At 43.5% G+C, this 27,700-nt stretch overlaps 1 long non-coding RNA gene and 1 pseudogene across 1 annotated transcript; both read left to right on the top strand.

The window, feature by feature from the left end:
* On the top strand, window positions 1-27,700 carry LOC118078937 (opsin-5-like; annotated as a pseudogene).
* LOC118078938 (uncharacterized) lies at window positions 16,380-20,027 on the top strand. The gene is made up of 3 exons (XR_009557280.1): window positions 16,380-16,483; window positions 18,008-18,141; window positions 18,793-20,027. It is a non-coding gene; the product is annotated as an uncharacterized LOC118078938 (long non-coding RNA).

Raw genomic sequence — 27,700 nt, 5'->3', positions numbered from 1 at the left:
ATGATCCAACCGTAGGAGCTCGCCAGGCCTTTTTGCACTCTGGTGTCCATTGAGCCAGCAGAGGGAGGTGTCACAATGGCTTCTGTAAAACAGGGGCTGTCCCTGGAAAATAGGGACACTTGGCAGGTCTCCTGAGGTGCCCAGATGGGAGACCACCAGGAAACCCATGATATGGTGCTTAGAATTATACAGACCAACTTATTCCTTAAATAAATACATATATATATATAGACACACTGCCTTTTTGTCTTTTCTCACGCAAGAATCTTTCACTAAGTCCGAAAGAGGCCTTCTGCTCACAAAAGTGCACCTGTGGGCCTGAGCCTCCTAAATAGCTCTACTTTGGAGCAAGGTTTTCTGACCCCAGTGGAAATTAGTTCCTAGTGAGCACGCTTGGGTTTGTGGTATGAGGAACAGGACACTGCTCTCCAGAAAGGGGAGAGCTAGCTTTATTCACGTTTGCCACATGTTGGTGTTGGTAAAGGGTAAAGGTAAAGGGACCCCAGACCAGTCCAGTCGCAGACGATTCTGGGGTTGCGGCGCTCATCTCGCTTTACTGGTCGAGGGAGCTAGCGTTTGTCCGCGGACAGCTCCCAGGTCATATGCCGATCATAAATTAGCCGCTTCTGGCGAACTAGAGCAGCAAACGGAAACGCCATTTACCTTCCCACCAGAGCGGTACTTATTTATCTACTTGCACTTTGACGTGCTTTCGAACTGCTAGGTTGGCAGGAGCTGGGACTGAGCAACGGGAGCTCACCCTGTCGCGGGATTTGAACCGCCAACCTTCTGATCGGCAAGCCCTAGGCTCGTGTGGTTTAACCCACAGCGCCACACACATCCCGTTGGTGTTTGAAAGTACTGCTAAATGCCTCATTATTTGCAAGGACTTTTCTGCCTTTTTAAAGCTCACTGTAGTCAGCCTCACACAAGCATAGCTGCCAAGTTTTCCCTTTTCTCAAGAGGAAGCCTATTCAGCATAAGGGAATTTCCCTTTAAAAAAGGGATAACTTGGCAGCTATGCACACAAGCAAAAGGACAGAGGCAGGAAAATGCCCATGTGGCAGCTACGGGGGCCTTAGAGAAGGGGGAACAAAGAAAAAGTGAAGAAGCTACACAGCACTTTCTGGATATATTTTGAGATTGAAAGTAGCCCATGAACAAAAGGACAGCTAACACTGCCCTTCAGCAGTGATGTCTAGTGCTTAATTTTTCCCCATGGAAAGGTTTCGATTTCACAAGTTCATTAGTGACAATGAATGGATGCAAACAGCAAATATTGCACTAGGCAAGCTTAGCAATTTCACCATTCAGTTTTGCTTATTAAAAGCTAGTAAAATAGACACACTAAATTAGATCACTCTCTAGGGGTGGGGTGGGGAACCTCTGGCCCACCAGAAATTCCTATTTAGCCAAGCTGGCTAGGCTTGATGGGAGATGTGTTTCGTCAGCATCTGGATTGCCAAAGCTTCCCACCCCGACTACGGCACCAGCAAGTCTTATGGTGCACATTGTCCTACGAAGATTGCCCTAATTTGCATAGGTAGGAAAAAATTCCACATTACTGGCTCTCAGATCTGTGCAACAGGAAGGATGGTAATGGATCATCATTCCTAACCCTGGCAAGAAGACGCAGCTCACAATAATGGAACTGGCAAGAATGGAAGTTGGAGAGCTGCGTTACAGCTTGCAGTTTGTTTGCAGTGAAACAAACCACCAGGCCAATTCAGGTGTAACATTAAGCCAAACCATGGTTTAACTCCCACTGGTGCAACAGCAGAGGGAAGAGGAGCAAAGTGGCCACTCTTTTCCAGGTACCACCAGCATGCTTGCACCTCTTTGGCTTAATGTTACATGCAAGCCAAGCCAACCTGAAGTCATGTTTGATTTGTTTTTCCCGTGGCCAGGTGTTATGTGCCAGCGCAGCACCTTTCTGAGCCATGGCTGCCCCATGAGCAGCATCCTTTCTGAGCCATGGTTTGCTTGGCTACCCCACCCAAGACACCCACCAAGCTGCAAAGGGAAGATCAGCTGGGAAAGAAAATGGAGATCATTTGTTATGTGTGGACCAGGTCATACTACAGTATAGGGATTATTAACTCCATAAACTACCAGGAGTTATCATATAGAACTTAGTAAACAAGAGGGAGAGGAGTCCAAAAAGTTTTAGCACCTGCAGAATCGCAAGCTTGGGAGTGTCCAGAACCATATTCACGATCACTTCCATCCATTTAGTCTTGTCTGAAAATCTGCGATTGAGCACAGAATTTGCACCAACAAGGGTGTCAGGACTGGACAGCCTTCGCTCCCTCCCCACTTCTTACTACTCGAGGGATACCTATTCTTGGGAATGTCAGGCAACCCCACCATTTTCTTTTGTATGCACATTTCAATTCACCTTTTAGAATGTCAAGAAAATAACTTGTTGAAGATAACATACCACAGGTATCAAGACTAGATGCTAGAAAGAGACTGATTTGTGGCTGAAATAGAATCCACTTTTGATCTGACCCTTACCTGTCCTTCAGTCATAAATCTACTGATATAAATTCACAAGCTGTTTCATTTTACTTTGGGTAACACATTACCTATTGTGGAGAAAGGCCTGTGAATAAAATACCTACTTCTCTTTAAAAAAGAAGACTACTATAGCTTCTAAACCTTGAGCAATATAGTATTCATTGGCTGTGGGTCATGAAGTTTTGCATCTTGCAGGCTGATGAACCACACTGGTTTGTTGACTGATTATGAATGCCTGTAAACCACACTGCTTTCTTCTTCCTCCTCCTCCTCCTCCTCCTCCTCTCCTCCTCCTCCTCCTCCTCCTCCTTTCAGGCATCCTGACAGTTCTGACAGCTCCTTCCATCTCAGGTCACCTGAGCTCCTGACGGTTAATTTGGCCATAACCAATCTTGGAATGGCCACCAGCATGTATCCCCTGGCTATTGCTTCTGCCTGGAACCATGCCTGGCTGGGGGGCGATGCAACTTGCATTTATTATGCCCTGATGGGTTTCCTGTTTGGTGTCGCCAGCATGATGACCTTGTCTGTGATGGCTGTAATCCGCTTTCTTGTAACCCACTCTTCAAAGTCCAATACAGTGTAGTGAGTAACAAAGCGCCGGAGGGTGGCAAAGGTGAAACAGTTTCAAAGCTTTAGACTTCATGTTGAGGCCAAGGGCATAATATTTTATAGACCCTTTGTGTGAGTTTATAGATAAGATATATTCAGCATTACTGCAGTAAACAATAAGGACGGATATAGTCTGGCCATAAATATGTTTTGGGCTGTAAATTGAAACGCATAATACCATGTAGGAGTTCCAACTGTGTTGCTGGTGTGAAAAACACTGTTCTTGTTTCCACTGGCTGTGTACCTCTGCTATTAGCCAAAGAGAGTTAACCACATCTGGTGACCAATGGAAATGTCCTAAGCTTCCCTGAGAATGCTTTAAGGAGGCTTATGAATGTTGTCAGGCAATACACACAAAGGTATCACACGAGGCGAGTGTGTTCTATATAGCCATAACTCAAGGAATTATTCTTGTACATAATGTGTCCACAGCCCAAGCAAAGGGTCATGACTTACAGAGCATGCAGATGATGCCATGCTTGGTCTTTGCCATCTCCAAATAGAACCTGGGAAGCCTGAAAGCCAGGAGAGCTGGACAACAGAGCTACAAGGATAATTGCCTGGCAGATTTCTAGGTTATTCAAATAGTGTTGGTGTGTAGAGTCTACGTTCTTTTCTTTTCCTAGGTCAGTGATGGCGAACCTATGACACGCGTGTCAGACGTGACATGCAGAGCCCTCACTGCTGGCACGCGCCCCATCGGCCCATTTGCGCTGTTGTTGTTGTTTCCCCCCCCCCCCATTTGTTCTCCAACTCCTCCTACAGCTTGTCTCCGCTACAGCTTGTCTCCGCTGTTAAAACCCGGATCCTTTGTTGTTGTTGTTGCTGCTGGTAGCCAGAGATTGGTTTTTAACCCTTTCTGTGCTGTTTTTTCTGACGCTTTGGCAGACTATGATTGGGTGTAACAGCGCTCATTTTTTAACCCGTTCTGCGCTGGTTTTTTTGGCGCTTTGGCAGACTATGTTGGTGTTACGTGTTAGTTCCAGCGAAGGTATTATTCGTCATTTATTTCTGTTCTCTTTCCCCCTAAAAAAGTGCAGCAGCTTTGGGGCATCCCCCCCAAAAGCAAAACATTTTTGCACCCCCCCAAAAACCCTCCAAACCTTTGGTCAGCAGCTCCCCCCAAAAAGCTCAACAACTCTGGGCACTTTGTGGTAAATAAGGGTTTTTTGGTTAGGTTAGGTTAATAATTAGTTTTTTGGTTTATTAAATACAGTTATATATTACAATTATACAATTTTGTTATTTAAACTATAAATATCGCAAAATTATGGGTTTTTTCCTCGAAGTGACACACCACCCGAGTTATGCTCTGTTTTTTGGCGAATTTTGACACACCAATCTCAAAAGGTTGCCCATCACTGTCCTAGGTAATACAATCAACTGAAAATTCATCCATGTTTCTATTGACTTAATCTGGCTGTATGCAGCCCTCTGGGCCATGTTGCCTCTTAGGCTGGGGGCATTACGGCCCAGAACCATTTGGCACTTCCTGCACCATAGCCTGGAGCCAGTTCCACAACTTGGATATAGTCCGGTGGGTTCCTAAAACCTCTCAAGAGATGCAGAACTTCAACAGGACTTCAAATGCTGAAAAGCATGGTGTGGGTCTGTGTTGTTGTGAGCAGAGTATTTTTGTATTTTAAAGAGCAATAGGATCACAGTGCTCCTTTGACTCAGACATTGATTTTTGTCCCTACAAATTGAAAATTATTGTCAAAATATTGGGGAAATAACAAAGCACTTATGGATACTCTGGACTGGGCTGTTTGTGTGTGGTTGCCTCCATTTGAGTTTCAGACATTGAGCTATTCCTCTGTTTTTCAGTTGTTAGATTCATTGGTATGAAAGTTTATTGTATTAACAAGAAATATTAAAATTAATAAGAAGTAAATAAATATTTATACCCCACCAATCTGGTAGGGTTTCCCCAGCCACATACATACTGGGGACTAACTTAATGATGTGCCTGTATATTGTGAGACTCTCAGATCTTACAATACATGGGCTCATAGAGGAAGCATGTGGTGTCTATATTGCTATTCTATGAGATGCTGAGGTCCTGGCATATTTTCTTCTTTTGGGTCTTAGGATAAAATGAACGGACAGCCTAAAATGAATGCAAGAGCCAATTCTTTAAAAAATCTCTTAAATGTTAAGGCACTAATCCTTCATTTCTCTCACCAATTTGAAATAACAGATAGAAAAGGAGAAAATATAAAAAGCCAGCTAGTAACTAATTATAAGTGGTTGTTTTTACAGTGTGGGATTCCTCAGCGCATGGACACCATATGCCGCAGTCAGCTTCTGGTCAATATTTCACTCCAGTGAATCAATACCGCCCATCGTTACCTTGCTGCCATGTCTTTTTGCTAAATCCTCAACAGCCTACAACCCTTGTCATTTACTATACTTTCAGCAAAACTTTCTGACGTGAAATAAAGCGCCTCCAGTGCGTCTGTAGTCAGAAAGTTTACTTTAGCACCAAGCATCCCACCATAGCCATGTGTCAGTGATTTGGCCAGGAAGGGATAACGCACACGTTTCTTCATTCAGAAAGACAGGCAGTGGAGAAGTTCCAAATCCATCAGCTGCAGCTGCAGAAGTCTTTCTTATTTGAAAACGTTGCTCCAAAGTCCAGATCATGAAATCTCCCAGGGAAACACTGCAAGGGCAGGAATTCCTATGAGGTTTATAATAAACTGCTTTCAGGATCCCTATGATGAATTCCGAGGTCTCTGTTCTTTATTTAAAAAGACCTGCCAGCAAGAAATGAGGCCTCTCAAGGAATTTTGAGCACATGGACTACATGAGAATTTGCTATATTCATAGCTGGCAGAGGAGGTAGTTATGCAGTTAAAAGAGATTGTAATGTTAGTGAACTTGGCATTTGTTTTTGTGCTTTTGTTGGACTGTATGTGATGCTGAGCTCAGGTGTCAATGATGGAGTCTCAAGAGGCACAGGCGTCTTGAAGTATAAGAAAAGACCTTTGCTTAATGGGCTGTTAACACCTCCCCCTTCAATACTCCTAGAACCTTACGAAAATGGACTTTTAATAAAAGGGCTGCTCTACCAGTCTACCCGTTTTGTGCATGTCATCTCAGTAAAGGATTTGTGAGGCCACAGAACTGGAAATTGCCCATATCTCCCATGAGGCCACCAGCTTCAGACTCTACAGAGGCTATTGAGCAGGAAAAGAAAAGGGTAGATTTTTCCTACCAGGGGTAGGAAAAGGATTTTTGTCAATCTGACAAGCAAACAAAGCTAGGGGAACGAGACTGGAGCGAAAGGGCAAGTGGCATGTGAACAAACAGTACGAAAGAGCAGGACATAATTTCACCATCTCTCTGTTCAGTGTCAATAAGATTTATTTTCAATTTTAATTTGCATTTTAAAAGATACAAAGTTTATTTCAGATATAATGCAGTCTTAGATGCAAAATTTTAAAATTTACTCATTTCATTTAAGATTCTTTGATAAATTTTACATACATATGTAATAATATTGCAGATGGTTTCCCACTTTCTAAGCAAGCATAAGGCAAAACCAGAAAATTCCGCTTTGGAGCGCGGAACGGCACGGCTTGCGGCACACGGCAGGGTGCGGTGCAGCACGGAGAGGCTGGCAGCGTGCGGCTGTGAGCGGCTCTGGGGCAGCTTGCGGCGCATGGCACGGTGCTGATCGGTGGCGCAGAAGGGAGCGGCTACAGCTTCATCTCTGCAAGCTTTCTTCTTCTTTTTTTAGAAATATAGACTTTATTTCATTTAAAAACACATACAAAATCAACATAACACAAAATCAAAATAACACAAAATCGACATAACACAAAATAAACACAACTCATGCATTCTTCAAATAATATCAAACTAAATCAAATCATAATAAATCAAGTTGAAATCATATTTAAATCACATATATAAAAAAATAATTGATCATTCATTCTAAATTATATCTTAAACATCAATTAAGACAAAAAAGAAAAGATCCCAATTCTCAATAGATCCCCTATCCCTCCCCCCTCCCCTATATTAAAAAAAAGACTTCCAGTCACCTTATACCTTGGTCTATTATTGTTCTTTGCCAATTATATACACACGCCTATTTTTCTGAATTTCCCTGGATATCTTTTAATTTTGTGTCTTTTATATATCTGCCAAAAGGTTTGTTTTTTCAATCTGTCTTTTTTGATATTGTTTTAGCGGTCCCCAATTTTTCCCCAAACTGCTTTCTTTTATACCTTTTTGCCTGCCCGCTTTGATTGATAAATTTTGGTATGTTATTATCTTTTCTATCCAGTCTTCCTTTTTTGGTATTTTTTCACTTTTCCAATTGATTGCGACAAGTAGTCTGCCGGCCGCTGTTGCGTGCATAACTAAACACCTATCCTTTTCCTTTATCTCATTGCTTAACAATCCCAATATAAACATTTCTGCATCTTTTTTAAAGGGGTATTTTAAGATTTTTTTCAGTTCGTTATATACATCATCCCAAAACTTTTTTATTTTCTCACATTGCCACCAGATATGTAATTGGGTTCCCGGTTCCTTTAGGCATCTCCAACATGCATTGCTTGCTCCTTTGTACATTTTAGCTACCTTGGTGGGTGTCAAATACCATCTATATTGGACCTTTAAAAATTTTTTCTTTTAAATCATAATTTGAAACACATTTCAAATCCCGCCTCCACAAATTTTCCCATCTATCAATTGTGATATCCCTCCCAAAATCTTTGGCCCACCTAATCATTGTATCCTTCGTCATTTCATCCTTGGTTTCCCACTCTAATAATAATTCATATATAATTTTAATGTATTTTCCCCTCCCTTCTAACAAAATTTTTCCACATTTAGACATTTCCCTTTCGAATCCCACCTTTTTATCCAATTGAAAGCGTTGTCTAATTTGAAAATATTGTAGCCACACATTACAAAATTTTTTGATCTTATCATATTCTTTTAATTTCCATTCTCCTCCCGTTTCTTCAAATAATAATTCTTTATATGTTGGCCATCTTACTTCCGTGTTTCTTTTTCTGACTGATATTATTTCAAATGGCGACACCCACCATGGCGTTTTATGTTCCAATATTCTCTGATATTTCTTCCATATCCTATATAACGATTTCCTTATTATGTTACTCAAAAATATATTGTGATCTTTCATTTTATCTTTTAACATGTAGAAGTGCCATCCTGATCCCAATCCAGCGCCTTCCAAATCCAATAGTAAATTGTTTTCTAACTTCATCCATTCCTTTATCCAAACCAGCCCTGCCGCATCATGATACATTTCTAAATTTGGTAGACCAAATCCTCCTCTTTCTTTGGAATCTATCATAATTTTATATTTAATTCTAGCTCTTTTCCCATTCCATATGAATTTCATTATTTCTCTCCGCCAATCTTTAAAATATTTTCCCCCTCCTAGAATTGGTAAATTTTGAAATAAATACATTAATTTGGGTAAAATGTTCATTTTAATAACCGAAATTCTCCCTAACATTGATAATTTTAATTTGGTCCACATTTCTAATTTTCTTTTAATTTCTTTCCAGGTCTTCTCATAATTTTCTTGGAATAGATCAATACTTTTTGCTGTCATGGTTATACCCAAATATTTTATTTTCTTCTTTATTTCTATCCCTGTCAATTCCTGCAGCTTAATTTTTTTCTTTTTTCCTAGATTTTTTAGTAATAATCCACTCTTTTTGCAATTTATTTTAAAGCCCGCCAATTTTCCAAATTCTCTGATTTTTTCTATTGCCCTGGGTACACATTCTATTGGGTTTTCCGTTGTGATGATCACATCATCAGCAAATGCTCGTGCCTTGTATCTGTTTTTCCCAATTCTTATTCCCTCAATTTTCTCGTCTCCTCTAATACTGTTCATTAATGTTTCCAAAATGATTATAAACAAAATTGGGGACAAAGGGCATCCCTGCCTGGTTCCTTTAAATATTTTTATTTCTTCCGTGAGTTTCCCATTGATCACTATCCTTGCTTTTTGATTTTTGTATATATTTCCAATTGCCTTTGTCAATTTATCTCCCAATTCTAATTCCCCTAGCACAATTTCTAAAAACCGCCATGATATGTTGACGAATGCTTTCTCCGCATCGACTGATAACAGTGCGGTACTTTTACTACTATCACTTTCCAAATATTCTAGAATGTTTATTATATTTCTGATGTTATCTTTTGTTTGTCTCCCTTTAACAAAGCCTGCTTGATTTTCATTTATTATCCCATTCAAAATTAAATTTATTCTATTCGCTAATACCCCGGCATATAATTTGTAATCACAGTTCAATAATGATATTGGTCTATAATTTTTCTTCCTCAATCAATTTTTCATATTCTATTTTCAAAATTTTGATCTCTTGGTTTACTTCTTTTTTTCCTGATTTGTATAAAAAAATTTCTTTTCTTTTAATCTCCTCCAATAATTTAGTTTTTTGTTCTTCCCGTCTTACCCTCTCTATTTTGTTTTGTTTAATAAAATAACCTCTGGCTACGGCCTTTCCGGCCTCCCATACCGTTCGCAAATTCACCTCTCCATTACAATTTATCTCGAAAAATTCTTTCATTAATTTTTTTGCACCCTCTAACACCTTTTCCTTCTTTAACAAAAAAAACATTCATTCTCCATCTTTTATTTTTTTCTATTTCTTGATCTTCTATTAATGTCATTACTGAATTATGATCTGATATTGTTTTTGGTAAAATTTCCACTTTTCCAATTCTAGTACTTATGTTTTTTGATACCCAAATTCCATCAATTCTACTTGCGGTCTTATATTGTGCTGAATAAAATGTAAATTCCTTATCGACTGGATGCTTAAATCTCCATGTATCGATCAATTCCAAATTTTCTGTCATATCAAAAAAGTTTTTGGGTAATTTGTTTCCTTTCTTTTTCCCTTTGCTATTTGATTTGTCCAGCTCTGGATTGGTTATTCCATTGAAATCCCCCATTACCACTATTTGTTTATCCATATGTTCCAACATTTTCCCCCTCTATTTTATGAAAAAAACTCACTTTACTTCCGTTTGGTGCATATATTCCTATTATCATCCATTCCCCCCCCCCAATTATGATTTCCACTATTATCACCCTCCCTTCTTTATCTTTCCATATCATTTTAGGTTCCCATTTCTCCTTTATGTAAATTACAACTCCCCTTTTCTTTTTATCATCTGACTGCTGCAATAAATTCTTTACCCAAACTTGGGTTAACCAATATCCTTTCATGTCTCTTATTAACGTGGGTCTCTTGCAAACAAATTATGTCTAAATTTAACTTTTTCAATATGTGACCCACCTTGTTTCTTTTTTTATATATCATTTAACCAATTCACATTCCATGAGAATAATTTGAGTTTCATCTTGTTTCAAATATACTTTATTGGAAAACTTTATTCAAAATTTAATTATAAAAAAATATCTCTCCCTCTAAAAAACTTTGTACTTTGGAAATGCTTCTGTTTGTCTTTGGCAAAAGAACAGCTGGCTTCCAACTCTTAAGAATATAATATATACATATATATGGGGAGTTATTACCATCTTACTCTTAGTTGAAGCTAAAAAATAGATTTCCCCCTCCCTCACTTTTCCCTCATCTATTCTACAACTTTATCTCTTAGTGCATTCTTACTTCTTATATTTCCCCCTGTTCTTTGGCAGTCCCTTCTTCATCCAGATGTTCTTCTCCAACTCCATCCTCCTCCTCCTCCTCTTCTTCTTCTTCTTCTTCTTCTTCTTCTTCTTCTTCTTCTTCTTCTTCTCCCTCATCGTCCTCCGAACTGCTTGGGTCTACTTCATCTTCCTTCTCCTCTTGTTGTTCCTCAATCGGACTGACCTTCTCCCCTCCCCTCCGGAGCGTGGCCGATCGTGGCTGCGGTAAAACCGGAAGTCCTCATCTCTGCAAGCTTTCACCTTCAAGGAAAGAAAGGCACAGAAGCAAAACTTTACAACAGCCCAGAACTGTTTGCAGCATAATTCTATAGGGCCCCCCGGCTCTGCCTTAAGTTGTTGCCGCCCAGTCTCTTACTGCACTTCCTCCAAGTCAGGGGTAGGCAACCTAAGGCCCGTGGGCAGGATGCAGCCCAATCGCCTTCTCAATCTGGCCCGGGAATCAGCGTGTTTTTCCATGAGTAAAATGTGTCCTTTTATTTGAAATGCATCTCTGGGTTATTTGTGGGGTATAGGAATTCATTCACCCTCCCCCCAAATATAGTCCGGCCCACCACATGGTCTGAGGGATGAAAAAGGTTACTGACCCGTCCTCCTCCAGATCTTCCAGGATGAGTTGTTCTGAAAGGAAAAGAAGAGAAGGTGGGGTTAGACTTTCTTACACACACAAACACACACATACACACAAAGAGGGGGGGAGAGGGAGAGAGACTTTCTCAGTGTAGACATGGAAATAAACATTACCTTCATATCTTCTGGTTTTCATCTCCACTGGAGGGGAGGAGGAATTTGGGGCCTAGAGGGAAACATGCAATAAGATTATTTTCTTAAACCTCAAAATAGGCCTCAGACAGAGACCTTTCCTAAGAAAGCTTAGGGACTGGCTGCAGGGTCTTACCTTTTTGGTTTTTTTGAACAGGGGTCCACAGGGTAAGGCACAGGTGGAGGGGCAGGTGGTGGGCGAGGGAGAGGACATTGGGATGGGGGAAACTTTGTTTTTTCGAGACAGGCGAAGGGCTCGCCTCAGCCTGGAAAGCCTAGAAAACAAAAAGCAAAATGTGAGAAATGGGGCTCACAGTTAGTACTCTCCTTGGGGCACCACACACACACACACACCCGAATAATAAAAACGCACTGAGACAGGATTTCAGTTTAAAGGTTAATGGGCAAAATTTAGGCCACAACTTTATTGATTACAGCAATGTGAGTGGTATTGGCTAAGGCTTTGGCAATAACTATACAGTGGAACCTCGGTTTACGACCGCAATCCGTTCCACGGAGGCAGTCGCAAACCGAGGCATTCGCTTGCCGAAGACATGCTCTCCGCATGCGCGAAGCGCCAATAAAGCGCTTCTGCACACGCACGATCTGCACAGATCGCTTCTGCGCACCTGACGCCGCAGAACCCGGATGTAAACACTTCTGCCTCCCAAGCAGACTTCGGACAAGATCTGGAACCGCGGATTCCTTTACTGGAATACCCTTGGTACCTGGAGGGGCAGGTGATGGCCGCACCTCACCTCCCCCACACTTCACCAAGCCAATGCCTTACAAAGTTGTGACGCTTGCTAAGAAGTAGGCGAAAACCAAGAGGCCAGTGCCAATTTGCCAAAAGGAAAAAAATCCTACTTGGCCCCTGTTCCAAAACAGGCGACCAAGCGAAGTCCAGAGCAAGGCCAAAGCACACCCCTAAATCTAGGGCGGGTTTTGGGCGGCGTGAAGCCAGGTAAATCTCCCCAACAATGCGCCACCGCCTTTTAAAGGCCCCCCTCGATCACCTATAGCCTGTGCGCAACGCGGACCCTCAATTAAGAGGATCCGATATGCTGAAAGAAATCCTACTTACATGGTTTCTCACTTCTCTCACAAGCACGGAATGATCCAAGCGTAGGAGATCCCCAGGACTTCTAGAGCCCCAACGGAGATGTCACAATGACCCTCGTGATGCCCTGAGAAAACCAGCAGCCACAAGCAGTGCTGCTCTTAAGTGACGCCACTAAGTTTTCTCACATGGTTTTCTTCCATGTTCCACTTTTTATAAATGTGCATGACGTGCCTCCTCCTTTGGATTCCAGCTGACGTTGTTCCTGCACCTACTGAGCACTAAGCTCTCTCCTATACCTGTCCCATACCAGCCAACATTTCTCCCATGCAAATAGGAAGGTCTTATTCCATTATTATTATTATTATGATGATGATGATGATGATGATGATGATGACTGGGTTGTCCCAGCCACTCTGGACAGTTTCCAACATATACAAAAACATAACAAAACTTTAAATGTTAAGCACACCACTTCAATATCATGTCCCGATGCTCTAAGGTAGGTCTTTCCTGACCAGCGAGAGCCAATGGATTTGCATAGGTGCAAGGGCCCAGCCAGTAGGGAATGAAACTTGTGACTATTCCCTGTGTTAGAGGGTGAGGGCTGCAAATATGTGAACCAGGAAGAGGCATGGTGCTCATCCGCCATGACACCCACATTCCTGCAGTGAGGTTGGGGCTGTGCCGACACACAGGTGGAGCCAATCCAGCTCTTCCACCCGGGTCCACACCCAGCCCTCATCTCACCGCTGCTCCCTTTAGGAAAGCTGCGGCAGCACCCATTTTAGGGGTGCAGCTCTGCCGCATGGCACCAGCCACAACGGATCAGGGCAGACATTTATTTCAACGCTGGCATGGTAATTTTCAGACTTCTGGAATTGAATGAAAGGGAGGAAAAAATAAAAGTAGGCACTCCCTACTTGTTTTTTTACTACACAGCTATGGTGTTGCTAAAACGATCCCAGGCTCCTGTCTTCAAAGCTGATAGACCTTTAAATCTTCTCCTTGGGCAAGCCAGAACAGTTGGTTTCACTCAAATTTACCCATAGAAGCTATTATGATGATAGCAAAATATTATTGCTTTCTTTAACACATTATATAGCTTGGAAGTCGATAAAAGTTCATAAAACCAAAGAAACTGAATATTTGGGATTGCTTTCTTGAAAGCATCACCACACCAAAGATGATGTGCCAGGCTCCTGGCAGGGGCGTAGCCAGGGAGGCGGGGGGGGGGGAGCTGCCCCCTCTAAATCAAGTAAATCAATAAAAATACTTAACTAACTGACCAATTGTGTCACAGATAACTCGGCTCTGCCCTTACCCCCCAAATAAAGCCTGCCCCACAATAAATCCTGTTTACACACATGGCTCCTGGTATCAATTTTCCAAATCCAGGATGGTGCTTTCAAGGACGCAATTTCAGCCACATTTATTCTGATCCTTAGGAAGAACTGTTCCCTTTCCCCCAGCCTCTTAACAAATACAATTGCCCCCGTGGCAGGTTTGATCCCCATATGGGACAGCCATATATTTCTGCATTGCAGGGGGGTTGGACTAGATGATCCTAAGGGTCCCTTCCAGCTCTAAAATTCTATGATTCTCATGTTCTCATGCTACCCTGGTGCCAGCCAGGTGTGGCCAGTTTCCTCAAGTACTTGAGGAATTGCAGCCTGTCATAAGCAAAGATCACCAGTGTTGAAGCAATGATTCTTCAACATCAACTACGTTGAACTGGTCATGTTTTGTGGATGCCTGATCGTCGTCTTCCAAAGCAACTACTCTAGTCCGAACTTAAAAATGGAAAGCATAATGCTGGTGGTCAACAAAAGAGGTTTAAAACTGTCTCAAGGCATATCTTTTAAAATGTAGTATAAACACCAACAACTGGGAAACACTGGCCTGCGAACGCTCCAGTTGGAGAACAGCCTTTACCAAAGGTGTCATGGGCTTTGAAGACACTCGGAGAAACGTGCTAAGAGGAAGGCATGCTTGGCAAATCCACACCGGGATCAACTCCCGGAAACCAATGTCCCCACTGTGGAAGGACGTGCGGATCCAGAATTGAGCTCCACAGTCTCTTACGGTCTCATTATTAAAACTGTGTTTATGGAAGACAATCTTACTCGGCTACGAGTGATCGCCGAAGAAGAAGAAGAAGAAGAAGACGACGACAGCTGATGGGCAGCAACAAGCCTCTCCTATCTGCTGGGATTGCCAGGTGGCATATGCTGTGCCTGTTCAAAAATGCCTGTTGGTTATAGGTAAAGGTAAAGGGACCCCTGACCATTAGGTCCAGTCGCAGATGACTCTGGGGTTGCGGCGCTCATCTCACTTTACTGGCCGAGGGAGCCGCAGTTTGTCCGCAGACAGTTTTCCGGGTCGTGTGGCCAGCATGACAAAGCCGCTTCTGGCGAACCAGAGCAGCGCACGGAACGGCTTTACCTTCCTGCCTACCTACCTATTTATCTACTTGCACTTTGATGTGCTTCCAAAGTGCTAGGTTGGCAGGACCTGGGACAGAGCAACGGGAGCTCACCCCATCGTGGGGATTCGAACTGCCAACCTTCTGATTGGCAAGCCCTTGTCTCAGTGGTTTAATCCACAGCGCCACCTGCGTCCCACTTATCTACTTTCACTTTGACATGCTTTTGAACTGCTTACAGGTAAAGCCATATGATTCTAGTTTGCGTAAGGGAGTTTCTACCCAAAGTATCTGCCAGGGAAATAAAGGGTCTGGAAAGGTTATCCTCGCTCAGAGCTGCCAAGGGTCCATCACTTGTGAAGATAAAACTCATTAGTATTTCGTATCCATCTCTTAATAAACAACACAACACGATGTGCTTTCAACCAACGTCAGACGATAGAAGGGAGCTACTGGTAAGTTTCCACCATTTATTTAGACACCTGAGATTTTCACAAATTTAAGCAGTTGTGTTAAGTCTAAGAGCTCAATTCTCAATAGCCTTTCATAACTTTTTCAACAGCAGAGGTTTGGTGGATTAAAAGTGTCAGAGCCTCCGACCCTCACTCCGATTCTGCATCTTATTACAGGAGTCCTGAAAAGGAATCGTGCCTCTTAGGGCAGGGACCACACACTCAGCCGTGCTTGGGAGAACAAACAGGGAAGGACAGGTCTCCTCCTTCCACCATAGAGATAGATGAGAGGGAGAGAGGGAGAGAGGGAGAGAGGGAGAGAGAGAGAGAGTGAGAGTGAGAGTGAGAGAGAGAGAGAGAGAGAGAGAGAGAGAGAGAGAGAGAGAGAGAGAGAGAAACTGGAGGAAATGGGGGGGATGACAATAAATCAGGGCAGGTTGACAGACGCTTTCCGCATTGCTTTACATTGCACCCTGGTTATATATACCGAGGGACGTTCAGTGCAAGAGCCTGCTTCCGCTCTGGTGCTTGATTACAAATGGGGGGGGGGAACTTTTCTGTATTTTAAAATGATTTTATAAGTTTCCCTTCCTGCTGCCCAAGGCTTTTAATATGATTTTTCAGGATAGAAGGAGAAAATAGACAGTCTAGGTGGTAGGGATAATTTTAATCTTTTAGGACAGTAAGTGTGAAAAGGGAACCGTGTGAATAGGCTGCCTTCACCCTGTCTTTTTACATTCTTTGCCTCAAAGAATTCTGGGCATTGTAGTTTTCCCCATTCCCGGCCTTCTTTCCGCGGGAGAAACGGGCTCCCGATGGGCTTCGGAGAGGCGTTGGAAAGCCCTTGGTCCCGCCTCCTCCGTCCGAGGCAGCGCGCATGCGCGGTGGGGGCGGGCTGCTCGGCTCTCTCCGCCCCTTGGTCCCCCCTCCTCTCGTCCGCGCTCCTCTCTCGGAGGAAGGTGAGCCGGAGGGGCCCCAGGGGAGAGACCGGGGACAAGACCCTCCAGAAGGTGCCCGGGTCCCTTTGGGGTCCAGGGCGGAGGGAGGGAGGGGTCTGTTCTGCTCCTAACGGCCCCCACCAACGGCTGGGTCCCTCCCTCCCCTCCCCCCCCTCCAGCGCTGCCTTTGGGGGGGGCAGGTGGGGTCTTCATTCCTCCAGGCAAGAGGGGAGGGGCACAATGCTTGCTCCCCCCTTCCGCGGCAAGGGGGGAGGGAGGGAGGGGTCTGTTCTGCTACTAACGGCCCCCACCAACGGCTGGATCCCTCCCTCCCCTCCCCCCCTCCAGCGCTGCCTTTGGGGGGGGCAGGTGGGGTCTTCATTCCTCCAGGCAAGAGGGGAGGGGCACAATGCTTGCTCCCCCCTTCCGCGGCAAGGGGGGAGGGAGGGAGGGGTCTGTTCTGCTACTAACGGCCCCCACCAACGGCTGGATCCCTCCCTCCCTTCTCCAGCGCTGCTTGGGGGGGGGCAGGTGGGGTCTTCATTCCTCCAGGCAAGAGGGTAGGGGCACAATGCTTGCCCCCCCCTTCCGCGGCAAGGGGGGAGGGAGGGAGGGGTCTGTTCTGCTACTAACGGCCCCCACCAACGGCTGGATCCCTCCCTCCCTTCTCCAGCGCTGCTTGGGGGGGGGCAGGTGGGGTCTTCATTCCTCCAGGCAAGAGGGGAGGGGCACAATGCTTGCACCCCCTAGTCCTGCTCGGATTTATGCTGTGGGGGATGCAGAACTAAGCTATCTGTGGCAGAATTAGTCAATTAGTTATTTATTTACTTGATTTATTCTGCATCCCCAGAAGCGCGTGCATGCGCAGATTCGGCGCTTCAGGTTGCGGACCTTTCAGGTTGCGAACGGGGCTCCGGAACGGATCCCATATGCAACTAGAGGTACCACTGTATACTGTATAGGATTGTGCTGGATGCTACTACAATATTAGCGGTAGCAATTATTCTGAGATTCTTCTCTTCATTTTACCTGCCATTCTTACATGTAATTATTTCTCCGTCCATTTACTTGGGAGTAAGCCCCATGGAATTCACAAGGACTTAGTTCTGAGTAGACATCATTAGGTTTATACTGTTGTTGTTTTTCCAAATGATTTTTATTAATTTCTCAGATATAAGCATAACAATATATTTATGAAATACAAATTATACCAAATAAAATATACAAACCATCACCAAACAATTATCTATATAATCCCACTCCCCCCTACCTTCATACCCAATTTTAGTTCTGCCGAACCCAACTTCCCTTTCACTTCACATTTGGTTTTACAACTTGTCTTAAATCTTGCACTTTTCTTTTTCCCTTATTTCCATAAGTTTCCTTCCTTGTCCATATTCTATGTATAACTCTATATTTACTGTTGTAGGTATTATTTCAAACCTGTTAGTGTCTTTATAGTTTTACAATATGTTTCCAGATATTCCACAAATTTGCTCCACTCTTTTTGTGATTTTTGATCTCTTTGTTCCCTTAACTTCCCAGTCAATTTGGCCAATGGATCCCGTATGCAACTAGAGGTACCACTGTATATAGGATTGTGCTGGATGCTACCGAATATTAGTGGTAGCAATTGTTCAGAGATTCTTCTCTTCATTTTACCTGCCATTCTTAAGTATGTAAGTATTTCTCCGTCCATTTACTTGGGAGTAAGCCCCATGGAATTCACAAGGACTTATTTCTGAGTAGACATCATTAGGTTTATACTGTTAGTCACTTTTCTTTGCATTAAATAGTCCATAGCAGGTGAGACAGTTAAATCAAAAGTTGCTCCTTGTTGATATGAATCCACAATCCTATACCCACTTATTTGAGAGTAACCCCCCATTGAAGTCAACAGGGCTTACTTCTGAGTAGACATGCATCGGCTTGTGCTGTAAATTAGCCACACTTTCATAATTTAATGGGACTTAGCTAGCTGTGACTAACTGATTTCAACAGAACCAAAGTGTGGCTAACTTTCAGCACACACCAATACATGGTTCCATGTGCATTGACAGAATCATATAATTGTAGAGTTAGAAGGGGCCTTGGGGTCATCTAGTCCAACCCCTGAGGCACAGTCTTTCTTTAAAGAATTCTGGGCACTGCAGTTCCTTAAGTGTTGCTGGGTCTGGCAACTCTGTGAGGAGTAAACTACAGGGCCCAGAATTCTTTTGGGGAAAGAATGTAAAGGTGTAGCATGCACATGTAAAGCATGAAAGGGGGTTAACTCAGAAGTAAGTCCCCTTGTATGACTTGCTTTTGTTTTTTTATGCTTTCCCGCCCAGGACACTCCAAGCTGTAAGGTGAAGCTCACAACAGCCTGCACTGCTCACCGAAAAGCAGCTGTTTCTCAGAAGGTTGCCTTGCCATGAGTGCTGTATCCCAGAGCATGCTGCAGTTGGGCCAGTGTTCTCCCTTGTGCCCCAAAGAAAGAGACACGCTCACTGGGGAAATGGCGAGGTTCATTCCGTGGTGGAGCTCTTATTTTCTTCTCAAGCTGTTGGACCACAGCAGAAAGTTTCTGAACATGGACATGGAAATAAGCATTACCTTCATGCTTCCTTTTGTTCTCCATCAGAGGGGCAGCTCTACAGGGAAACAAAGGGCCACATGCGATGAGATTATCTAAACCTCAAAATAGGCCTCAGACAGAGACCATATGGTCTGAGGTATGAAAAAAGTTGCTGACCCCTCCTCTAGATCTTCAACGATGAGCTCTTCTGAAAGGAAAAGAAGAGAAGGCTAGCAGTTAGAGAGACTTTCTTATATACACTGAACATATACATGGAAATAGATATGACCTTCATCTTTGCTCTTCTGTCTCATGGGGGGGGGAGGAATTAGGAGCCTACAGGGAAACAAAGAGCCACATGCCATAAGATTATTTATCTAAACCTCAAAATAGGCCTCAGACAGAGACCTTTCCTAAGAAACCTTAGGGACTGGCTGAAGTCTTACCTTTTGGGTCTTGTGGAAGAGGGTATGGCGGGGTAAGGCGGGGGTGTGTGGGCGAGGGGGAAACATTATTTCGTCTGAGACGAAACACTCTTCTGATCCTGGAAACCTCGAAAAGGAAAAGGAAAATGTGAGAAATGGGGCTCACAGTTAGTACTCTCCTGATCCACATCCCCAAACTGGTATCTAAACCTCAAAATAGGCCTCAGACAGAGACCACATGGTCTGAGGGATGAAAAAGGTTGCTGACCCTAAATCAGCTGACCCTAAATCAGCTGACCCTAAATCTTCGATGATGATGAAAGGAAAAGAAGAGAAGGCTGGCAGTTAGAGAGACTTTCTTATATACACTGAACATATACATGGAAATAGACATGACCTTCATCTTTGCTCTTCTGTCTCATGGGGGGGGGGGAGGAATTAGGAGCCTACAGGGAAACAAAGAGCCACATGCCATAAGATTATTCATCTAAACCTCAAAATAGGCCTCAGACAGAGACCTTTCCTAAGAAACCTGCAGGGTCTTACCTTTTGGGATTTTTCAAAGAGGGAATGGCGGGGTAAGGTGGAGTGGGTGGGGGAGGGGGATGTGGTGGGGGAGGACTGGGGCAGGGGGGGAACTTTGTTTCTCCGAAAACGAAGAATGCGTCGTATCCTGGAAATCCTGGAAAAGAAAAAGCAAAATGTGAGAAATGGGGCTCACAGTTAGTACTCTCCTTAACCACACCCCCAAACTGGTTTTGGCATTCACGAATCTAAGTGCACTATCATCACAATTCAGTTGTGCATCAAGGCCTTGGCGCCCCCACCCCCCGATGATAAAAACGCACTGAGACAGGATTTTAATTTAAAGGTTAATGGGTAAAATTTTCTGGAACGGTTTGGCGGGGTAAGGCGGAGGGGGAGGTGGTGGGCGAGGGGGAGGACTCTGGGATGGGGAAAACTTTGTTTCTTCTTCCTAGGCGAAGAACTCCTCTCAGCCTTGAAAGTCCAGAAAAGAAAGAGAAATGGGTCTCACAGCTTGTACTCTCTAATGCCTCTGAGCTCAAGAGGAATTCACTATCATCACAGAATGCAGATGCTGAGAGACATCCTACTTACATGTCTACCTTCTTCCTGTAACAAACGCGAAATGATCCAACCGTAGGAGCTCGCCAGGCCTTTTTGCACTCTGGTGACCATTGAGCCAGCAGGGGGAGGTGTCACAATGGCTTCTGTAAAACAGGGGCTGTCCCTGGAAAATAGGGACACTTGGCAGGTCTCCTGAGGTGCCCAGATGAACCCATGATATGGTGCTTAGAATTATACAGACAAAATTATTCCTTAAATAAATACATATATAGACACACTGCCTTTTTGTCTTTTCTCACGCAAGAATATTTCACTAGGTCCGAAAGAGGCCTTCTGCTCACAAAAGTGCACCTGTGGGCCTGAGCCTCCTAAATAGCTCTACTTTGGAGCAAGGTTTTCTGACCCCAGTGGAAATTAGTTCCTAGTGAGCATGCTTGGGTTTGTGGTATGAGGAACAGGACACTGCTCTCAAGAAAGGGGAGAGCTAGCTTTATTCACGTTTGCCACGTGTTGGTGTTGGTAAAGGGTAAAGGTAAAGGGACCCCTGACCATTTAGTCCAGTTGCGGACGACTGGGGTTGAGGCACTAATCTCGCTTTACTGGTTGAAGGAGCCAGCGTTTGTCTGCAGACAGCTCCCAGGTCATATGGCCAACATGACTAAGCCGCTTCTGGCGAACCAGAGCGGTACTTATTTTTCTACTTGCACTTTGACGTGCTTTCGAACTGCTAGGTTGGCAGGAGCAGGGACTGAGCAACGGGAGCTCACCCCTTCGCGGGATTCAAACCGCCAACCTTCTGATCGGCAAGCCCTAGGCTCGTGTGGTTTAACCCACAGTGCCACACACACCCCGTTGGTGTTTGTAAGTACTGCGAAATGCCTCATTATTTGCAAGGACTTTTCTGCCTTTTTAAAGCTCATTATAGTCAGCCTCACACAAGCAAACGGACAGAGGCAGGAAAATGCCCATGTGACAGCTACGGGGGCCTTGGGGAAGGGGGAACAAAGAAAAATGAAGAAGCTACACAGCACCTTCTGGATATATTTTGAGATTGAAAGTAGCCCATGAACAAAAGGACAGCTAACACAAAAGGACAGCCCTTCAGATGTCTAGTGCTTAATTTTTCCCCATGGAAAGGTTTCGAATTCACAAGTTCATTACTGACAATGAATGGATGCAAACAGCAAATATTGCACTAGGCAAACTTCGCAATTTCACCATTCAGTTTTGCTTATTAAAAGCTAGTAAAATAGACACACTAAATTAGATCACTCTCTAGGGCTGGGGTGGGGAACCTCTGGCCCACCAGAAGTTCCTATTTAGCTAAGCTGGCTAGGCTTGATGGGAGATGTGTTTCGTCAGCATCTGGATTGCCAAAGCTTCCCACCCCGACTACGGCACCAGCAAGTCTTATGGTGCAAATTGTCCTACGAAGATTGCCCTAATTTGCATAGGTTGGAAAAAATACCACATTACTGGCTCTCAGATCTGTGCACAGGAAGGATGGTAATGGATCAGCATTCCTAACCCTGGCAAGAAGACGCAGCTCACGATCAATGAACTGGCAAGAGTGGAAGTTGCAGCGCTGCGTTACAGCTTGCAGTTTGTTTGCAGTGAAACAAACCACCAGGCCAATTCCGGTGTAACATTAAGCCAAACCATGGTTTATCTCCCACTGGTGCAACAGCAGAGGGAAGAGGAGCAAAGTGGCCACTCTTTTCCAGGTACCACCAGCATGCTTGCACCTCTTTGACTTAATGTTACATGGAAGCCAAGCCAACCTGAAGTCATGTTTGATTTGTTTTTCCCATGGCCAGGTGTTATGTGCCAGTGCAGCACCTTTCTGAGCCATGGCTACCCCATGAGCAGCATCCTTTCTGAGCCATGGTTTGCTTGGCTACCCCACCCAAGACACCCACCAAGCTGCAAAGGGAAGATCAGCTGGGAAAGAAAATGGAGATCATTTGCTATGTGTGGACCAGGTCATACTACAGTATAGGGATTATTTAACTCGATAAACTACCAGGAGTTATCATATAGAACTTAGTAAACAAGAGGAGAGGAGTCCAAAACATTTTAGCCTGGGAGTCCAACTCAAGGTAGCCGCTACCACCTAATCCTTTGTGCAAGATCAGGCAGAAGGGGTTTCTCAGGTCTCAACACGGTCCAGAGCAGAAATGACACAGGCTTATTTATGCACAGGCTTCAATTACACCAGGTAGCTTTTCAACAGTTCCCTTCAAGGACTAGCTAAAGAGCAAATCAAGCACAGCAAGAACAGAAGTAGAAGGGGTTTTTATTAGCCAAACCTCTGACAAATCCAGGGGTAGACCAGAAAAGTCTTAAAAGGTGGATTATTTTTAGAGGGGCAAGGTCATAAGAAAATAGGAAATCCATTCTTCAAAGCATGCCTTGGCTTTGACACAGGAGTCTAGAAAAAGCAATATGTATATTCCGGCGTATAAGACGACTGGGCGTATAAGACGACCCACAACTTTTCCAGTTAAAATATAGAGTTTGGGATATACTCGCCGTATAAGAAATACGACCCAGCATATAAGACGACCCCCGACTTTTGAGAAGATTTTCCTGGGTTAAAAAGTAGTCTTATACGCAGGAATATACTGTACTTGCAAGCTACATAGTCAAGAGATATTATCAAGCACTGTTTTGAAGCAAAAAAAGCACAGTTCTCTGATTGCCTTCTTGCACACTTTTTTTTTAAGTGTGCCCAGGCAAAGTGTTTTACACGAGCGTCTAAAAAGCATAACACATGCATGCAACAAATGTGTACGCAGAACCAGGGAACTGTAGAGTTGGAAGGGACCATGAGGGTCATCTAGCCTAACCCCTGCAGTGCAGGAAATGTTTGCCCAACGTCGGGCTCAAACCCACAACCTTGAGATTAAGAGTCTCAGGCCCTATCAAAGGAGGGGGAAGGAGGTATAAATAATAAATTATTATTATTATTATAAACCTTTTTATATATATAATTTTTATTAGTTTTCACATAAACACACAAATTAAACATTTAACAAACACACCCACTAACCACTACAAAAACAGAAAAGGAAAAAAAAAGAAAAATCGACTCCCCTCCCTCCCGTCTTTCGGATTTGTTTTACCGGCCTTATCGTGCAGTTTCTTTTACCTACTTATCCAAAGTCAATTCGTAGGATTTATTTTAGTCCTGCCAATGTCCTTAGACTTCTACAGTTCCTCTCAATATATTCCACGAATTTACTCCACTCTTTTTGGAACTTTGCTTCTCCCTGATAGCGGATCCCGTGGGTCAACTTAGCTAGTTCTGCATAGTCCATCATCTTCGTCCTCCACTCCTCAACTGTCAGTAAATCCTGTAGTTTCCATTTTTGGGCCGATAAAGTTCTTGCCGCGGTTGTAGCATACATAAAAAGTCTCTGATCTTCTTTAGCTATTTCCCCTCCCATTATACCCAATAAAAAAGCTTCAGGTTTTTTGGGAAAGATATCTAAAATCTTTTTCAACTCATTATATATTTGTTCCCAATATTTTTTTTAACCTTTTCACATGTCCACCACATGTGATAGAAGTCACCATCTTTCTCTTGGCATTTCCAGCACTTTATACTACCTGTTCTATACATTTTTGCTAATTTAACTGGTGTTAAATACCATCTGTACATCATTTTCATAACATTTTCTTTCAATGCGGTACATGCAGTAAATTTCAATGTTTCATTCCATAATTTCAACCACGCATCATAATTAATATTATACCCAAAATCTCCTGCCCATCTTATCATCACCTCTTTTGTCAACTCATCTTTTGTACACCATTCAAGCAGCAAATTATACATTTTTGACCATAACTTTACTCTGCCTCCCAACAATTCTGTTTGAAATTTGGACCTTTTACTTTCAAATCCTAATTTCTTGTCTTTCATCAATACATCATTCACCTGATGATATTGTAACCATCCTGTCAAAACCTCCTTAATTTCATTCTTAACCATCATTTTTGTTTTTCCTCTGTTCAACTTAAATCCAGCCAACTGTCCAAACCTATCAATTTCTTCTAATGCTTCTGCAACACTTTCACTGGGGTTTTCCAAAGTTAACACCAGATCATCCGCAGTTTGGTTTCACAGGCCGATTGAATACAAGTCATACAACTGACTGATCTGTTCCCAACAGACTTCTCCAGACTAAGTTTCAGATGCAATGCCCATGTGTACAGTATGTATGTATATGTGTATCTAGATGTATAGACAGTGTGCATAGTACCTGAAATAAAATGGGCACCATTCACCTAATAAACCATATCAACAAAAGCCTTGTACAAGGGCTTCTGCTTTCATAATGGAGGGTTAAGGTTAGGGTCTTTGGGGGTGGGGTGTCAAGGCATGCAGAATAGGCTGTTTGGAAGCAGGTTGCAGATTAAAGTCAGCTAAAGCTCATAAGCAGGTTGGGATGAATGCACATATTTTTTAATGGTAACAGCTAGTGGGTGAAGGATTTCTGTGTGCAGCAAAGTTTGTGGACAGGGGCATGACCATGAGGCATGCTGAGGCGCAAGTATCCTACATGGATCCCTTCACGCATTCTCTTAATGGTGTCTGAATTTCTGTTCGATGAGTTGGCACAGACTTGTGGAATGAGTGCAGAGACTGAAAAGGTCATATGAAAGCTTTTATCTGTGGTGGTTGCAATGGTCCTCTCACCTATCAAAGCCATCACTAGATATTGTGGTCATAAGCTAGTTTTTGAAAGCTATAATGGGAAGACTTTGCCCTGAAAAGATGGCAAAAAATACATTCCTTCCATCAAGGTTAAGGTGTATGTATATATATGTGTGTAAGCAGGTGGCGCTGTGGGTTAAACCACAGAGCCTAGGGCTTGCTGGTCAGAAGGTCGGGGGTTCGAATCCCTGCGACGGGGTGAGCTCCCGTTGCTCGGTCCCAGCTCCTGCCAACCTAGCAGTTTGAAAGCACCTCAAAGTGCAAGTAGATAAATAGGGACCGCTACAGCAGGAAGGTAAACGGCGTTTCCATGTGCTGCTCTGGTTCACCAGAAGCGGTTTTGTCATGCTGGCCACATGACCTGGAAGTGTACGCCGGCTCCCTCGGCCAATAATACGAGATGAGCGCGCAACCCCAGAGTTGGTCACGACTGGACCTAATGGTCAGGGGTCCCTTTACCTAAGTAAAAGGTAAAGGTACCCCTGACCGTTAGGTCCAGTCGCGGACAACTCTGGGGTTGCGGCGCTCATCTTGCTTTACTGAAGAGGTGCTTCAGGTTAAGAACAGTTTCAGGTTAAGAACGGGCCTCCAGAAGGTACCACTGTACCATGTAGGAGTTGGCACTGTGTTGCTGGTGTGAAAAACACTGTTCTTGTTTCCACTGGCTGTGTACCTCTGCTATTAGCCAAAGATAGTTAACCACATCTGGTGACCAATGGAAATGTCCTAAGCTTCCCTGAGAACACTTTAAGGAGGCTTATGAATGTTGTCAGGCAATACACACAAAGGTATCACACGAGGCGAGTGTGTTCTATATAGCCATAACTCAAGGAATTATTCTTGTACATAATGTTTCCACAGCCCAAGCAAAGGGTCATGACTTACAGAGCCTGCAGAAGATGCCATGCTCAGTCCTTGCCATCTCCAAATAGAACCTGGGAAGCCTGAAAGCCAGGAGAGCTGGACAACAGAGCTACAGGGATGATTGCCTGGCAGATTTCTAGGTTATTCAAATAGTGTTGGTGTCTAGAGTCTACCTTTTCTTTTCTTTTCCTAGGCAATACAATCAACGGAAAAGTCATCCATGTTTCTATTGCCTTCATCTGGCTGTATGCAGCCCTCTGGGCCATGTTGCCTCTGCTAGGCTGGGGGCATTACGGCCCAGAACCATTTGGCACTTCCTGCACCATAGCCTGGAGCCAGTTCCACAACTCGTCTAATGGGCTTTCCTTTATTCTGAGCATGTTCATTCTGTGTACCATTCTCCAGCAATTACCCCCATCATCTGTTAGGTACTTGGGCATAGTCTCCTGGGTTCCTAAAACCTCTCAAGAGATGCAGAACTTCAACAGGACTTCAAATGCAGAAAAGCTTGGTGTGGGTCTGTGTTGTTGTGAGCAGAGTATTTTTGTATTTTAAAGAGCAATAGGATCACAGTGCTCCTTTGACTCAGACATTGATTTTTGTCCCTACAGATTGAAAATTATTGTCAAAATATTGGGGAAATGCCAAAGCACTGGGCTGTTTGTGTGTGGTTTCCTCCCTTTATAGTTTGTGATCCATTTGAGTTTCAGACATTGAGCCATTCCTCTGTTTTTCAGTTGATAGAGTCATTGGTATGAAAGCTTATTGTATTAACAAGAAATAATATTAAAATTAATAATAAATAAATAAATATTTATACCCCACCCATCTGGTAGGGGTTCCCCAGCCATATACATACTGGGGACTAACATAATGATGAGCCTGTATACTGTAAGACTCTCAGATCTTACAATACATGGGCTCATAGAGGAAGCATGTGGTGTATATATTGCTATTCTATGAGATGCTGAGGTCCTGGCATATTTTCCTTCTATAGGACTAATTTGAAACAGGTGACATTCCATTAGGATGTAAAGCATCTGATAAACACAAAGGATGCTGTTCTTAATTTCTTATCCTGATCTTGTGTTATTTTTTTTACTGCTAGAGGGCTGTTGTGCTGCAGAGGCTACTCCTTTTGGGTCTTAGGATAAAATGAACGGACAGCCTAAAATGAATGCAAGAGCCAATTCTTTAAATATCTCTTAAATGTTAAGGCACCAATCCTTCATTTCTCTCTCACCGATTTGCAAATATAAAAAGCCAGCTAGTAACTAATTCTAAGTGGTTGTGTTTACAGATGGCTGCACTGATCAGTGTGGGATTCCTCAGCGCACGGACAACATATGCCGCAGTCAGCTTCTGGTCAATATTTCACTCCAGTAAATCAATACCGCCCATCGTTACCTTGCTGCCATGTCTTTTTGCTAAATCCTCAACAGCCTACAACCCTTGTCATTTACTATACTTTCAGCAAAACTTTCTGGTGTGAAATTAAGCGCCTCCAGTGCGTCTGTAGTCAGAAAGTTTACTTTAGCACCAAGCATACCACCATAGCCATGTGTCAGTGATTTGGCCAGGAA

The sequence above is a fragment of the Zootoca vivipara genome, chromosome 3, assembly GCF_963506605.1.
Source record: "Zootoca vivipara chromosome 3, rZooViv1.1, whole genome shotgun sequence".
Lineage (NCBI taxonomy): Eukaryota > Metazoa > Chordata > Lepidosauria > Squamata > Lacertidae > Zootoca > Zootoca vivipara.
The sequence above is the reverse complement of the archived record's forward strand: the minus strand, read 5'-3'. Positions and strand labels throughout refer to the sequence as shown.